General features: G+C 42.2%; 1 protein-coding gene across 2 annotated transcripts in view; it reads left to right on the top strand.

Annotated features, from left to right (window-relative positions):
• BICD2 (BICD cargo adaptor 2) overlaps nt 1-16,805 on the top strand; it is a 175,022-nt gene that overhangs the window by 130,849 nt on the left and 27,368 nt on the right. The gene's annotated exons all lie outside the window — the stretch shown is intronic.

Below are 16,805 nucleotides of genomic sequence, written 5' to 3'. Positions count from 1 at the left end.
AAGGGGCATAGAATCTGTTTATATCCGTATGATGTTCTGCTTAACCCTTTCAGGACCAAGGGACATATTTGTCCCATAACTTTAAAATCCTATAAATTTTGATTGGGATAGTCTACAGTTCTAAATTTGATATGTACGGATTCCATAGGATACTGCCTTTATGTAAACAAACTGGTTCCGACATTCATTCATTAGCGTCGTTGCTAGATTGACGAGAAGATTCACTTGCCACACTGTCCATAAGCCAGAAGTGTGATTTTTTTAAATAAAAATAATGATATTTCACAAAAAAAATCAATTTTTTGGCATCTGCAAGCCCTTTTTACCATAAAAATGTCGTCAAAACCACAAAAATTGGCCTACGATCCTTATGGTCCTGAAAGGGTTAAGGATCCTAGCTTGGCATAGTATTCAACATGCAAAGCAGCAGGGACTAAAGTGTGTGTGTGTGGGGGGGGGGGAGAGGGAGGAATCGGGGCATAGCAACATGTGGCCCCTGGGTAAGTTTGAGCCCTTTCATTTTTGAATCGGGTCCACGCAGCAGCCGGGCATACTGTTAACGTATTTGGCGGAAATCGCCAAGCCCCACCAGCTGAAGGAATCTGGAGTCCAGTCTGCTGTAGAGTGCTGTGAAAAACTTTTAACATAAGGGAGAAGCGCTTTGAGTTGCAGATACTGGCGCTGTAATCGCGCTCAGCTCTGTGGAGCACTCCTGATCATGTTTGTGGTGTTAACAAGGCATCAGGGCTTCCAGTGCTACCATTGACTGGCTTGGGGGAAATCCACTGCTTATTCCTAGGGTAAGCAGCGTAAGATCTATTTTTCTCCTTGGGACCTTGCCAGGATCTGGCATAATCTTGAAAAAGAGAAACATCTTTCATATGAAAGCTATTTATAGCTCGGAGACTTCCTGTCTCTTCACAGTAGAGAATGACACGGTGACAAAATTCATCACCGTTCCCATCCCCGCGGATAACCGCAGGAAATAATCCCATGTCATTTTTTTAGTGTCTATTTCAGCCTCAGTCCTTCTTCAGCATTCTTCAAAGCAAAGCTTGTGGGTCAGTGGTTGTGGCCATTCATACTCTGATTCTTATGGGAGCCAAAGATAATGAAGCCATTGTGACATCACTGATGTGATTGGCTCTTAGGCACTGGTGGGATGAGGCATTATGACATCACAATATCTGCTCTGGATACCAGAGACTGTCATTCTGTAGTGTCTGTTTCAACCTCAGTCCTTCTACACCGGCATTCTTCAAAGCAAAGCTTGCGGGTCAGTGGTTGTGGCCATTCATACTCTGATTCTTCCCTCTCTCCTTAAAGAATGACATGAAGATGGTCTCTCGCGGTTATCCGCGGGGACGGGAACGGTGATGAATTTTGTCACCGTGTCATTCTCTACTTCACAGCCCATCCTGTCAGTGGGGAGCATAGACTGACCCTAGAGAGGGGAAATATGGCCAGCTTACTTGAAAACTAAGTTTACAGGAACAATATTTGTCCCGTTTGGAATAGGGAGCTCCAGATATACCACAAAAGGCTGATGGAAATGCTTCTTTACCCCCAATTGAGCTTTTCTCTTTTGCAACCAGCAGACATAAGAGAAACTCGCATCCGAATTATGTTTTTCCGCCTGTTAGAGGATGTAAACTTTAAAAACATCATCAAAATCTTTTTTTTCATATCAAGCAGCGCTACGGGGTAAGGATTTAGAACAACTGCTTTTGCTTACTGACACTTATGGGGAATTTAGGAGACATCTAAAAACATCTCTCTTTTCGAAGTATTTAGGTAGCTAATTCATAAAAATTTTATTTTGCACTATTTTGATCATTTTAGTGTCTCTAATTATTGGCTTTTAACTTTTTTAGTTCTATTCAACTTCTTTTATTGTTGTTGTTTTTTTTAAAACTACTATAAACCGTGTAGAACTTTACGGCCTTGCGGTATGTAAATTTTATTATTATTACACTAATGGATCCTTTTGCTAAGGTGCACTAACGGATTTAGCTCATGATAAATGCTAAGAAGGCCCGGTGCCGTAATGAGGGTGAGAGGCGCCCGGGACGGTGGTGTCCCTCCCCCACCCTCTTCTCCACCCCCATCCCCTCTGCGTGCTCCTTTCTTTCCCTCGTATCTCTTTAACATTTGCGGCACAAGCTGCAACCACAACCTGCTGCTCACGCCAGCATCGGCGCTTCCTCCGATATCGCGGGTTCCACAAATAGAGAATGACATGGCGACAAAATTCATCACCGTTCCCATCTCCGTGGATAACCACGGGAAACCATCTTCATGTCATTTTTTAAGGAGAGAGGGAAGAATCAGAGTATGAATGGCCACAACCACTGACCCGCAAGCTTTGCTTTGAAGAATGCTGGTGTAGAAGGACTGAGGTTGAGATAGACACTAAAGAATGACAGTCTCTGGTCTCCAGAGCAGATATTGTGATGTCATAATGCCTCATTCCACCAGTGCCTAAGAGCCAATCACATCAGTGATGTCACAATGGCTTCATTATACTTGGCTCCCATAAGAATCAGAGTATGAATGGCCACAACCACTGACTCTCAAGCTTTGCTTTGAAGAATGCTGGTGTAGAAGGACTGAGGTTGAAACAGACACTATAGAATGACAGTCTCTGGTATCCAGAGCAGATATTGTGATGTCATAATGCCTCATTCCACCAGTGCCTAAGAGCCAATCACATCAGTGATGTCACAATGGCTTCATTATCCTTGGCACACATAAGAATCAGAGTAGGAATGGCCACAACCACTGACCCGCAAGCTTTGCTTTGAAGAATGCTGGTGTAGAAGGACTGTGGTTGAAATAGACACTAGAAAATGACATGGGATTATTTCCCGTGGTTATCCGCGGGGACGGGAACGGTGATGAATTTTGTCACCGTGTCATTCTCTATCCATAAACATCAGAGGAAGAGCCGATGCAGCCGCAACAGCAGGTTGGGGTTTGCTGCTCACGCAAACGTTTAAAGAGGTATGAGGAAAGGGCGTGTGCATATGCGGTAGTGGGGGGGGGTAGGAGTGAAGGAGCTGGGGTGGAAAGGAGGATGGGTGCCAATGCCCCCCCCCCTCCCACCAAGATGGCACCTGGGGCAAAGCGTCCCCCCTTACTACGCCACTGAGAAGGCCATAGGAATAAAATGGACTTCTTAGCGTTCGGCACATGATAAATTTGTTTCTACACCTTAGTAAAAAACACATCTATTCCTGAAATACTTAGGAAACCAACCTATTCAATCTTAGTCTTAACAAACGACCACAAGAACCACCAATCGCTAAGTCTGTACTTTGTTTATTCTGTGACATTTCTTATCATTGTAAACCGTTTAGAACTTCACGGTCCTGCGGTATATAAACTGTTATTATTATTATTATTAAAAGGACCCCCTGAATTAACAAGCTCTGGCTTGAATACCTTCCTTTCTGTTTTACAAAATCTTGCTTGTAAGGTTATCTGAAATTGCTGAAAACATTCAGCAAAAACCAATGTTTTGATTTTCTTTCTAAATAAAAAGTAACTAGATTCCAACGAGACCTCCACAGGTGAAATACTCATGTGGATTAAAAATTGGCTGGTGGATAGGAAACAGAGAATGGGAGTAAATGGACAATACTCGGAGTGGAAAGGCGTCACCAGTGGAGTGCCGCAGGGTTCGGTGCTTGGGCCCGTGCTCTAAAACATATTTATAAACGACCTGGACATTGGTACGACGAGTGAAGTGATTAAATTTGCGGACGATACGAAGTTATTCAGAGTAGTGAAGACGTGGGAGGATTGCCAACATCTGCAACGTGACATAAACATGCTCGAGAAATGGGCCATGACATGGCAGATGAGGTTCAACGTGGTTCAGTGTAAGGTGATGCATGTCGGTAACAAAAATCTTATACAGTGGTGCCTCACACAACGAACTTAATTCGTTCCAGGAGCAAGTTTGTTATGCGAAAAGTTCGTTATGTGAAACGCGTTTTCCCATAACAATACATGTTAAAAAAAATAATTCGTTCTGCAGCATAAAATATGCTAAGATGACATAAAAAAAGATAAATTTGTCAAAATGGTGAAAATGGTGGTCTTGCTGAGGCCAAACTCTTTGACGAGGTCACACTGTTTTACCCCACATTCACTCCTTCTAATTATTTCCCGTTTCATTTCAACAGAAATCACCTTCCTGCTTTTTTTAGAAGCCATGATATATAAAAAATATTGAGTTTATCTTAAAAGGACGACTGTATACAGTGAGAGAGGGCAGTTAAGCTCAGTGACTAACGACTGCCTGCAGTGCCTGCGCGGAAGGATGCAATACATCGGCAGCTCGGGCGACTTCGTTGTGTGAAACGAAGTTCGTTGTGTGAAACGAAGTTCGTTGTGTGAAGTTCGTTGTGTGAAACGAAGTTCGTTGTGTGAAACGAAGTTCGTTGTGTGAAGTTCGTTGTGTGAAACGAAGTTCGTTGTGTGAAACGAAGTTCGTTGTGTGAAGTTCGTTGTGTGAAACGAAGTTCGTTGTGTGAATCAAGACATGAAGTTCGTTGTGTGCAGCGTTCGTTGTGCGAGGCGTTCGTTATGCGAGGCACCACTGTACATGAATACAGGATGTCCAAGGCGGTACTTGGAGAGACCCCCCCATGAAAGAGATCTGGGAGTACTGGTCGACAAATCGATGAAGCTGTCCACACAATGTGCGGTGGCGGTGAAAAGGGCGAACAGAATGCTAGGAATGATTAAGAAGGGGATCACAAACAGATAGGAGAAGGTTATCATGCCGCTGTATGTCCTCACCTGGAATACTGCGTCCAGCACTGGTCACCGTACATGAAGAAGGACACGGTACTACTCGAAAAGGTCCAGAGAAGTGCAACTAAAATGGTTAAGGGGCTGGAGGAGTTGCCGTACAGTGAGAGATTGGAGAAACTGGGCCACTTCTCCCTTGAAAAGAGACTGAGAAGGGGACATGATCGAAACGTTCAAGATACTGAAGGGAATAGACTTAGTAGATAAAAACAGGTTGTTCACCCTCTCCAAGATAGGGAGAACGAGAGGGCACTCCCTAAAATTAAAAGGGGATAGATTCCGTACGAACGTAAGGAAATTTTTCTTCACCCAAAGAGTGGTGGAAAACTGGAACGCTCTTCCGGAGGCTGTTATAGGGGAAAACACCCTCCAGGGATTCAAGACAAAGTTAGACAAGTTCCTGCTGAACTGGAACGTATGCAAGTAGGGCTGGTCTCAGGGCACAGGACCTGGGGGCTGCCGTGGGAGCGGAATGCTGGGCACGATGGACCACTGGTCTGACCCAGCAGCGGCAACTTCTTATGTCTTTTTGTTCCATTATACTGGAGCAAATATCATGAACTACTACTATTAATTATTTCTGTAGCGCTACCAGACGTATGCAGCGCTGTACAGAGTCACAAAGAAGACAGTCCCTGCTTGAAAGAGCTTACAATGTAAATAGACAAGACAGACAAACAAGTTCTCATGGATACAGTTAAGAGGAATAGTTAATCTGCTGGCTGGGTTGCAGAGCAGAGTGGAGTATACTAGGACAATCAAGCCATTGTGACATCACTGATGAGGAAGGCTCTTATTGGTGGAATGAGGCATTATGACATCACAATCTCAGCTCTGCTTCCCAAAGACTGAAACTCTTCACACTACTACTATGAATTATTTCTATAGCACTACAAGATGTAAATAGCGCTGTACAGACTCACAAAGAAGACAGTCCCTGCTCGAAAGCGCTTACAATCTAAATAGACAAGACAGACAAACAGGATGTCATGGATACAGTTAAGGAGAATGGTTAATCTGCTGGCTGGATTGGAGGGTAGAGGAAATAGGGCTATGTATTGAAGGATATATCAGAAAGGTGGGTTTTTTTAGTCTGCTTTTAAACAAGGGAAGGGGTTTGGTGGACGAACTTGGGTAATTTATTCCAGGCATAGGGGGCAACTAGATGAAAGGAACGAAGTCTGGATTTGGCATTGGAAGAGAAGGGTACAGCTAAGAGCGGCTTATCTGAGGAACGGAGTTCTCTGGGACGTGTATAAGGAGAGAGGAGAGATACTGAGGGCAGCAGAATGAACACACTTGTAGGTCAGCAATAGGAGCTTGAACTGTATGCAATGGTGGATAGGGAGCCAGTGACGTGATTTATTTATTTGTTCATTTTTATAGCCCGTCCTCCCCAGGAGCCCAGAACGGGTTACAATAAAATAAAAGGAGAGTAGTGAGGTTGGTAGAAGATGAGCAGAGTTTTGCACAGATTGCAGGGGGGGAGAGGCGGCATTGCTGGAGACCAGTTAGAAGTAGATTGCAGTAATCTAAGCGTGAGGTTGCAAGAGTGTAGACAAGAGTCCGGATGGTGTGCTCAAAGAGGAAGGGGTGAATTTTGGTGATGTAGAGATAGAAGCGACAGGCCTTAGCAGTTTGTTGAACATGCGTACAAAATGAGAGGTTAGACTCTGACGACTCCAAGGTTGCGAGCAGAGGAGGCTTGAACAATGGCAGTATTATTTACCAAGATGGAGGAGGAGGAGGAGCAGAGAGGGGTTTAGAAAGAAAGAGAAGCAGCTCAGTCTTGGACATGTTTAGTTTCAGATGATTGCAGGACATCCAGGCAGCAAAATCAGCCAAACGGGAAGAGACTTTTTCTTGGGCTTTAGATGATATACCGGGTGTAGAAAGGTAGATCTGGAAGTCATCAGCATATAGGTGATACTGGAAGCCATGGGAGGAGATCAGGGCACTGAAGGAAGAGGTGTAGAGAGAGAAGTGGTCCAAGACAGAACCCTGGTGTTCGCCAACCGCTAGTGGGGTAGCAGCAGAGGAGGACCCACCAACACAAACTCTTTTCTGAATAACCAGTAATGCTTGTTGGGAAGATCTCGAAATACTAGAAGGTAAATATGTGACTGCAGGCACACTCCATATTCAGGACCCAGATCATAAAATGAATTAAAAATGATAGGCCACAATTTTAACATTTCCATCTGCGATCCACAGGGTCCCTATGCAATTTTAGTCTGGCATTATATGGTCTCCAGAATGGTGTAGAGCCAACAATCTCGCAGCAGGGTTTTAGAAAACTTGTAACCGGTCCAAAGATTTTTTTTTTGTGTGTGTGTAAGCCAGAAATATAGAGTTACATTAATCAAGCTAATTTGTAACTAAAGTATGCTAAATAAATGCTAAAGATTTTTTATTATTATTATTCTAATAGACCTGAGCCTGTCTGATCAGTCACAGATGCATAAAGGGAGCCCTCATTACTTCAGCTATTTGAGGTTCAAAAGATAAAAAGGAGTCAATTAAGATTCCCACTGATCTGATTATCTCTCTCTGCTCCAGCTTCACTCCCTTAATAATTGTAGGAGTCTGCCTTCTGTTTTGTTCAAATTTAATTTGAGCATGAATAAGACCAATCCCTCAGCTTATCCAAACAATTATTCAAATTCAAGATGGCCAAAACTTGATCTCCCCTAAAAGCAATGCTTAGCTGAATAGCATCTGCAAAGACAAAACTTTGAGTCCTAAAACTTTCAATCAAATCTATTAAAGGATACTGATATATGAAAAAATAATTGGATACAGCATGGATCCCTGCCCACATAAGAGGGGATGAAAACCTGAACGTTAATCTCTATAATGTTATTTGTTGCATCTTATCATTTAAAATGATCTAAATCAAGCCAAGAGAGCACCATCTAGGCCAGTGTTCTCCAACCTTTTCCATGTAAATATGTGAATATGAGAAAGCTCTAAGGAGAAAGGAAAATGGTAGAACTAGAGGGCATGAATTGAGGTTGCAGGATGGCAGACTTAAGAGTCATTGTAGGAAATTATTTTTCACGGAGAGGGTGGTGGATGCCTTGAATGCCCTCTTGAGGGAGGTGGTGGTGGAGATGAAAACAGTGACAGAATTCAGAAAAGCGTGGGATGAACACAGAGGATCTCTAATTAAAAAATGAATGGTATAAAACAAGCTAAGGCCGGCACTGGGCAATCCTGCACGGTCTGTGTCCCGTATATGGTGATTTGGTTTAGAATGATCTCCAATCTACTGATTATGACCCCAGACTACAAAACATTCAGAAAAGAAATAAAGACCCTACTTTTCAAGAAATTCCTGCAAACGACTTAATACCGGTGTCGGGTCAAAAGCGCGCCTGGACAAAGGCGCGCCCAGACAATTGAGCGCAGCGCGGAGGCGCGCACCACTCAAAATTACTGTTTTTAGGGCTCCGATGGGGGGGCGTTGGGGGGAACCCCCCACTTTACTTAATAGACATCGCGCCGCATTGTGAGGGCGTTGTGGGGGGTTTGGGGGGTTGTAACCCCCCACCTTTTACTGAAAACTTCACTTTTTCCCTGTTTTTAGGGAAAAAGTTAAGTTTACAGTAAAATGTGGAGGGTTACAACCCCCCATAACGCCGGCGCAATGTCTATTAAGTAAAGTGGGGGGGTTCCCCAACAAAACCCCCCGTCGGAGCCCCTAAAAACTGTAATTTTGAGCGGCGCGCGCCTCCGCGCTGCGCTCAATTGTCCGGGCGCGCCTTTTTCTTTCGCGCCGTTGTCTATGAGCCCTTAGTACCGCTAGCTCCTTCCGACTCCCAATACCACTTCCCAGTACCTTCCCAATTCCCCAAAGCAACCTAATCCACTCTTTATATCTTCTAGAAATGACCAGATATCTTCTTCGTGTAATACGTTTTTTGTAATGTAATTCTTTTGTAATCCGCCTTGAACAGCAAGGCAATGGCGGAATAGAAATCTCTAATGTAATGTAATGAGTTGGAGAAGGTTTTGATGGAAGCGCCAGTGACAGGGTGGTTAGGATAGGCTGGAGTGGGCTTCAGTGGCAACTCCAGCAATGGGAACCTGAAGATAGTACCGGGCAGAATTCTATGGTCTATTGCCCAGAAATATTAAAGAAAAGACAATTTAGCCATGAATATATGAGTGTGACTATTGGACAGACTGGATGGACCATTCAGATCTTTATCTGCTGTCCATTTATTTTTTTTTATTTATCTTATTTTATTGTATCCTTTAATGTATTTTTCTCTGTAAACCGCTTAGAACTTAACGGATTTAGCGGTATATAAGAAATAAATTACATTACATTACATTTACTATGTTGCCAAAAGATTTCAAGCTTGCATATACTAACGATCATATAAATCGCTTTGACCTGCTTTTTCAGACTGAGTATTAAACATTAAAAATTAATGCCAATATTGATTCTACAAATCCACCAATGCACAACTTATATACTTCCAGGGAGCTCTAATTTTCAAACAATATCTCCACCTGATAGTACAGTTTTCTATCAGCTGTCTTGCATCCCTTCACTTTTTTAACTGTTTCTTTATAAATTTTTTATAAATTTTTAAGGAATAGAATATAACAAAAGCAAATATTTAATCGTATGAGATTATAATTAAATTAAGGGAACCGATGAGGAGCTGGCACATAAAGCTTAGAGCAATGAAATCGAATTGAGCTCTGAGTGGTGGCGCTGAGGGTCCCAAAAAACAGTTAAAAAAGTGAAGGGATGCAAGACAGCTGATAGAAAACTGTACTATCAGGTGGAGATATTGTTTGAATATTGATTCTACAACACGCCAAGGATATTTTTTTTTTTAAAAAGCTCACTTTATTATGTGAGCCAAGGATAATGAAGCCATTGTGACATCACTGATATGATTGGCTCTTAGGCACTGGTGGAATGAGGCATTATGACATCACAATATCTGCTCTGGAGACCAGAGACTGTCATTCTTTAGTGTCTATCTCGACCTCAGTCCTTCTACACCAGCATTCTTCAGAGCAAAGCTTGCGGGTCAGTGGTTGTGGCCATTCATACTCTGATTCTTCCCTCTCTCCTTAAAGAATGACATGAAGATGGTTTCCTGCGGTTATCCGCGGGGACGGGAACGGTGATGAATTTTGTCACCGTGTCATTCTCTAATTTAAATCAACACACGTACAGGTTTGAAGAGCATTTCAGCCTATTTGAGAGTCGCAGTGGAGGACTTTCAGGGGCCATGAACTGGAGACCACTGATCTAGGCCCATAACTCTAAGGCAGGTTTGTCAAACTCATGATTAAGAATGGGCAACTATGGCAGACTTGTGTTCTCCAATGGGCTTCATTAAAATATTTGTCCTCCCTATTCTCCCCATTACAATTATTTAGGAGCCAAATTTGTATTATGTAATAAACAAGATATTAAACGTAGCAAGCCCATTAGATACTATAACACAGAACTTCCCTATGGGCCGCATGTTTAACACACTTGCTCTGTCCTAGACTTGACCCCATTGATCACTGCCAACAGCATAGCTCCTGAATTATGTCCCTTTCTAAAACTGGATTATACAAGAGGTAATGCCGAAGTGATGATTCACCATCTCCTGGAAATAAGAGCATAAAAATTGCCGCTGCTGAGTCAGACCAATGGTCTGTCGTGCCCAGCAGTCCGCTCCCGCGGTGGCCCTTAGGTCATATAAGTTGTATTATGTCTTTGTATGCTATAGTGCAGGGGTAGGGAACTCCGGTCCTCGAGAGCCGTATTCCAGTCGGGTTTTCAGGATTTCCCCAATGAATATGCATGAGATCTATTTGCATGCATACATGAGATCTATTTGCATGCATGCATGCATATTCATTGGGGAAATCCTGAAAACCCGACTGGAATACGGAGTTCCCTACCCCTGCTATAGTGGGTGAGCGTAAATTTATTTCTCCCCTCCTCCCTCCCCAACCTGTGGTACCACTCCAGGCAAATTTTTCCCGATATGTATTTCCATTCCCAATGAAGAGAAGTAATGTGCTGGATTCATCAAAGCCCCATGACTACATTTATAGAGGCTCCGCAGTGAAAGCTGTAATTACTTTTTCATTTGCATTGATAATTAATTTATTGTTACCAGTCAGAATTAATTCAGCCTCTCGCTGTGCTGGGTAGCTCTCTGAGCCTTTACAAGAGGAGAAAAGCTCTGAGTTATGCTGTCTTAAGCTCTGCCCAGCTGCAGGTAACTTTATGGGCTTGAGTCTCACATATGTTAACTTTCCTTTTGAGAGTTTTAACAATCCAGATTCCTGGTGTCATCTGCTGAAACAGATCTGTTTGCTTTGTACCGTGTCATTTTTATAATTGCCCTTTCAGCAACCGCCCAGCCTGACGAGATGATGGAGAGTCTGCTGCCTGGTACACGGGCAATTTCTCTATCCCATGCTGAAGTCATATTGATGTTCTGTCGTTAAACTAGTCCTGTAAGGTGTCTGCAGTCTTCTGTGGCACTTCTGTCCATTGGCGTTGACATGGTCTTGGTTGGTTTGTGTCTTAATTAGACTGTAAGTTCCTCAAGGACAGAGAGGGGCTATCTCTCATATATGCCATGCTTCAGGTAGTGCTATAAAAATATTTGATAATTGTTTAGATAGCCATATTCAGTAATTTTTGCAGGTAGGAGTTTTTAGGGACGAGGTTAGCAGGAATTGCTACAACAGGCATAAGTTGTTGGGTTTTTTTTTTTGTTTGTTTTTTTTTGGGGGGGGTGGGTTCTCAATAAAGTAATCACAGAAAAAGCAGGCACAAATCTCTGCAAGTATGTTTCCCATGGCCTGTGCAAGTTGCTTCAGTCACTGTTCAAGCGCCCATGAACTTTGCATCAACAAACACGGCATTTATCCTCTCTGCGTTATCTGTACTTGATGGTTCTGTGGCAAAACTGAGTATCTGGTATAGTCACAAACCTGCTTTTTCACTTCATCTGCAGCTCTTGGCGAGGTACAGATTATTGATTTTTACATCTTAAGGAAGCAAAGAACAGATTTTCAGCTTCGGAAGTGTTTACTGTCTTCCCTTGAAAAAGGGTCCAGAGAAATGTTGAAGTTTTTCAGAAAATTCTAACTTTGCTTGTTATAGAGAGCTTTTTTTTTTTTTTTAGTTCAAAATGTTTATTGGTATTTATGAAATATAAGAACAAAGATCATAACCACCAAAGTTGGGGAAATTAAAGGCTTATATGAAAACAAAAATATTATATTACATATTTGCTACCTGCCTATACCAGAAACTAATCAAGACGGTTTACAAGATCTAATATATTAGATGGGAGGGGTGTTATTGAATGAGAGTACCCAAGAAAGGGACTTGGGGGTAATGGTGGACATGACAACGAAGCCGACGACACAGTGTGCAGCGGCCGCTAAAAGAGCGAATAGAATGCTAGATATAATCAAGAAGGGTATTACTACCAGAACGAAAGAAGTTATCCTGCCGTTGTATCGGGTGATGGTGCGCCCGCACCTGGAATAAGAACATAAGAAATGCCTCTGCTGAGTCAGACCCGAGGTCCATCGTGCCCAGCAGTCCGCTCACGCGGTGGCCCAGCAGGTCCAGGACCTGTGCAGTAATCTTCTATCTATACCCCTCTATCCCCTTTTCCAACAGGAAATTGTCCAATCCTTTCTTGAACCCCAGTACCGTACTCTGCCCAATCACGTCCTCTGGAAGCGCATTCCAGGTGTCCACCACACGTTGGGTAAAAAAGAACTTCCTAGTATTTGTTTTGAATCTGTCCCCTATCAACTTAACGGTATTGCGGTATATAAACTGTTATTATTATTATTATTATTACTTCTTATGTTCTCAGTAACAAAGAAACTTTTTTTTTTTTTTTTTTGTTGACCAGTGTAAGTGATGATATTCTTAAAGCAACTTGTGGGTTCAGATGCATAACCCTAGTGTTCAGGACTACTAGACACATTGCACTAGAAACATAATTATCCTATTTGTTATTCTCATCTCTAGATCACTGATATTTGTTAAAAAGCAGCGGTCCCAGATCAGACCCCTGAGGAACCCTACTATTTACCCTTCTTCACTGAGAATATTGACCATTTAAACCTACTCTCTGTTTTCTATCTTTCAACCAGTTGTTATTTCATAATAGGACACTACCTCTTATCCCATGATTTTTCAAATTTACTCAGAAATCTTTCATGAGGTACTTTGTCCAAATGTCTTTTAAAAATCCAAATACGACAATATCGACCAGCTCACCTTTATCAACATGTTCATTTACCCCTTGAAGAATCAGAGCACCTTTTTATACCTAAACATGACTGAAACAGGTCTGTTTCTTCCTCTTCAATAATCACTATTGCATGTCCTGATTTTAGGCCCTCCCTAGTCCCACACAAAACAACACACCGTTCCCCCTTGCTATGAGGACATGTTGCAGTGTTGGACGTCCCTTTTCTGCCTTTGCAAAATGGGGATTTGGATGTTTCAAGCACACGGATGTCCATATGGACATTTTGAGATATCCATATGCTTTGAAAATGAGAACGATGTTAAAGAAAAATAATTCCTGGGCCCTTTTACTGTCTTAATTTTATCAGGATGGTTGTCCTGTTAATATTGTCTCTATCCAGTTATTCAGGTAGAGGTAACTATTGCCCCAAGTATGTTAGACAGAGTGAGAGCCTACTGGGACAGATAGGGAAAAATGCTTGAGTAACTGAATATAAACCACTTAGTATTTATATATCACTTACAGACTAACTAATAAAATAAATATTTGAATTTCAGACATAACAAGATGCATTCAAAAGAGCATCCAATATTGGTCGCCGTACTTTAAGAAGGATATGGCGTTACTCGAGAGGGTTCAGAGGAGAGCGACACATCTGATAAAAGGGATGGAAAACCTTTCATACACTGAGAGATTAGAGAAACTTGGGCTCTTTTCCCTGGAGAAGAGGAGACTTAGAAGGGATATGATTGAGACCTACAAGATCATGAAGGGCATAGAGAGAGTAGAGAGGGACAGAAAGAGAGAGAGAAAGGGAAACAGAGAGAGAAAGAGATAGATAGAAAGAAAGAAAAAGAAAGGGAGAGAGACAGAAATAGAGAGAGAGAGATAGAGAAAGATTGGAGAAACTGGGACTCTTTTCCCTGGAGAAGAGGAGACTTAGAAGGTATATGATTGAGACCTACAAGATCATGAAGGGCATAGAGAGAGTAGAGAGGGACAGAAAGAGAGAGAGAAAGGGAAACAGAGAGAGAAAGAGATAGATAGAAAGAAAGAAAAAGAAAGGGAGAGAGACAGAAATAGAGAGAGAGAGATAGAGAAAGATTGGAGAAACTGGGACTCTTTTCCCTGGAGAAGAGGAGACTTAGAAGGTATATGATTGAGACCTACAAGATCATGAAGGGCATAGAGAGAGTAGAGAGGGACAGAAAGAGAGAGAGAAAGGGAGACAGAGAGAAAGAGATAGATAGAAAGAAAGAAAAAGAAAGGGAGAGAGACAGAAATAGAGAGAGAGAGATAGAGAAAGATTGGAGAAACTGGGACTCTTTTCCCTGGAGAAGAGGAGACTTAGAAGGGATATGATTGAGACCTACAAGATCATGAAGGGCATAGAGAAAGTGGAGAGGGACAGATTCTTCAAACTTTCAAAAAATAAGAGAACAAGAGGGCATTCGGAAAAGTTGAAAGGGGACAGATTCAAAACAAATACTAGGAAGTTCTTTTTTACCCATCGTGTGGTGGACACCTGGAATGTGCTTCCAGAGGACGTAATAGGGCAGAGTATGGTACTGGGGTTTAAAAAAGGATTGGACAATTTCCTGATGGAAAAGGGGATAGAAGGGTATAGATAGAGGATTACTGCACAGGTCGTGGACCTGTTGGGCCGCCGCGTGAGCGGGCTGCTGGGCACGATGGACCCCCAGGTCTGACCCAGCAGAGGCATTGCTTATGTTCTTAGTCGCTAACCATTAATTTATATTATAGCCCACAAATTTAAGATTTAACTATAACATATCATTCCATATAAAACTGACCAATAAGTCTGAAAAACAGGGAAATAGTTTTCCTTAGTATCACAATTTAAACGAATTATAATCTGTGACCTTAGCAATCATTCTATATGTAATAATTACTAAACGAAAAATGTTTCAAAGACTTTAAAACTGTCTATATTGGGTAATGCTATGAACTAATATGGATAATTCAAATTTAGAAAGTGCTGTCCCGTAACACTTTGTACCAGGCTGATACAGCCCCTTTCTTGAAAGAAATGTTATTAATGTATTGTGATGAACTTGGGCTATTTTTACAAAGCTGCGTTAGGGTGCTACATTGCCGTGCACGCTAGACGCTAATGCCAGCATTAATCTGGCATTAGTTCTAGCCGTGTAGCGTGCGGTAATATCCTGCATGCGCTAAAAGTTAGCGCATCTTAGAAAAAGGAGCCCCTGGTGTCTTACTAGTGAGCTGTGAGATTTTGAGAAAGGATCTTAATGTTGGAGTTGCATCCATTTAAAAAATTGATTTTATGGTACTTGACATTTATCTTGCATTTCGGAAAAGGTCATCCATTCATCATCAATGCTGGAAATAAGAACTTGAAAAAGCTTGTCAACGTATGTATGACTTGTAAAGAAGCCCAAAGCTCAAGAACCAGGGTACTCAAAAGTCTCCCAGTCCAGCACTGGAGTGACAACTAGTGGACCAATTGACACACCCCTGAGGCAGGCCTCCAGTTGGAGGCCGAAACACGGATCGTGTCAGGTCATCAACTGGATCCTTTTACAACAAGGATGTTACACCTATAGGACTTTTTATTCATGTGTTTCTACATGTAATTGATTTTGAGTTTATAGAAATAAAGGATTGTTTGTCTCAAGGTTGACATTTTCTGTCCCACTCCCCACTTGTGCTCTTCCCATTTGAATTAAAACATTGTGCGTTAGCTATCAAAATTAAAATATGTGCTTAATTCTAAGCTCAAAACAAACAGAAGGACTAATTTAGGACAAGGCAAACACAAGGACATTAATTAGGAGCTCGTTTAATCCATCTATCAACACCTAGAAAGGGACCTGGGGGTTTTGGTGGACCAAACAATGAAGCCGGGGGCACAATGCACAGCGGCCTCCAAGAAGGCGAACAGAATGTTGGGCATTATCAAAAAAGGGATCACTACCAGAGCATCTGGAATACAGCGTTCAATACTGGTCGCCGTACCTTAAGAAGGATATGACGACACTCGAGAGAGTCCAGAGAACAGCAACAAAGATGATAAAGGGCATGGAAAACGTTCCATATGCTGAGAGGCTGGAGAAACTGGGGCTCTTTTCCCTGGAAAAACGGAGACTTAGAGGGGACATGATAGAAACTTACAAGATCATAAAGGATATAGAGAAGGTAGAGAGGGACAGATTCTTAAGACTGGTGGGGGAAACAAGAACAAGAGAGCACTCAAGAAAATTGAAGGGAGACAGATTCCGACCAAATGCTAGGAAGTTCTTCTTCACTCAGAGGGTGGTGGACACCTGGAATGCGCTTCCAGAGGAGGTGGTAGAGCAGAGTACGATTTTGGGTTTCAAAAAGGGGTTGGATAAGTTCCTGAAGGAAAAGGGGATTGAAGGGTATAGTTAGAGGGGTGCTATACAGGACAAAATGTCTTAAGTAAAGGATCACTTACAGGTCACTGACCTGGGGGGCCGCCGCGGGAGTGGACTGCTGGGCACGATGGACCTATGGTCTGATTCGGCAGAGGCGATGCTTATGTTCTTATGTAACAATAATTTTTTCAAAATTTGCTGAGTTTAAAACTTGATGGTAAGGTAGAGCATGGACCCACCATCTCCCAGATTGAGGATACTTTCAGTAGGGTTGTGGTCATTTTCAAGTGTCAAAATTGACATATGTTAGTAAATCACTCCTTTTTTTGACTTGAACCTAGACAGT

Source organism: Geotrypetes seraphini, chromosome 17 (genome assembly GCF_902459505.1).
Source record: "Geotrypetes seraphini chromosome 17, aGeoSer1.1, whole genome shotgun sequence".
Taxonomy (NCBI): domain Eukaryota; kingdom Metazoa; phylum Chordata; class Amphibia; order Gymnophiona; family Dermophiidae; genus Geotrypetes; species Geotrypetes seraphini.
This window is presented reverse-complemented; position numbering and strand designations above follow the sequence as displayed.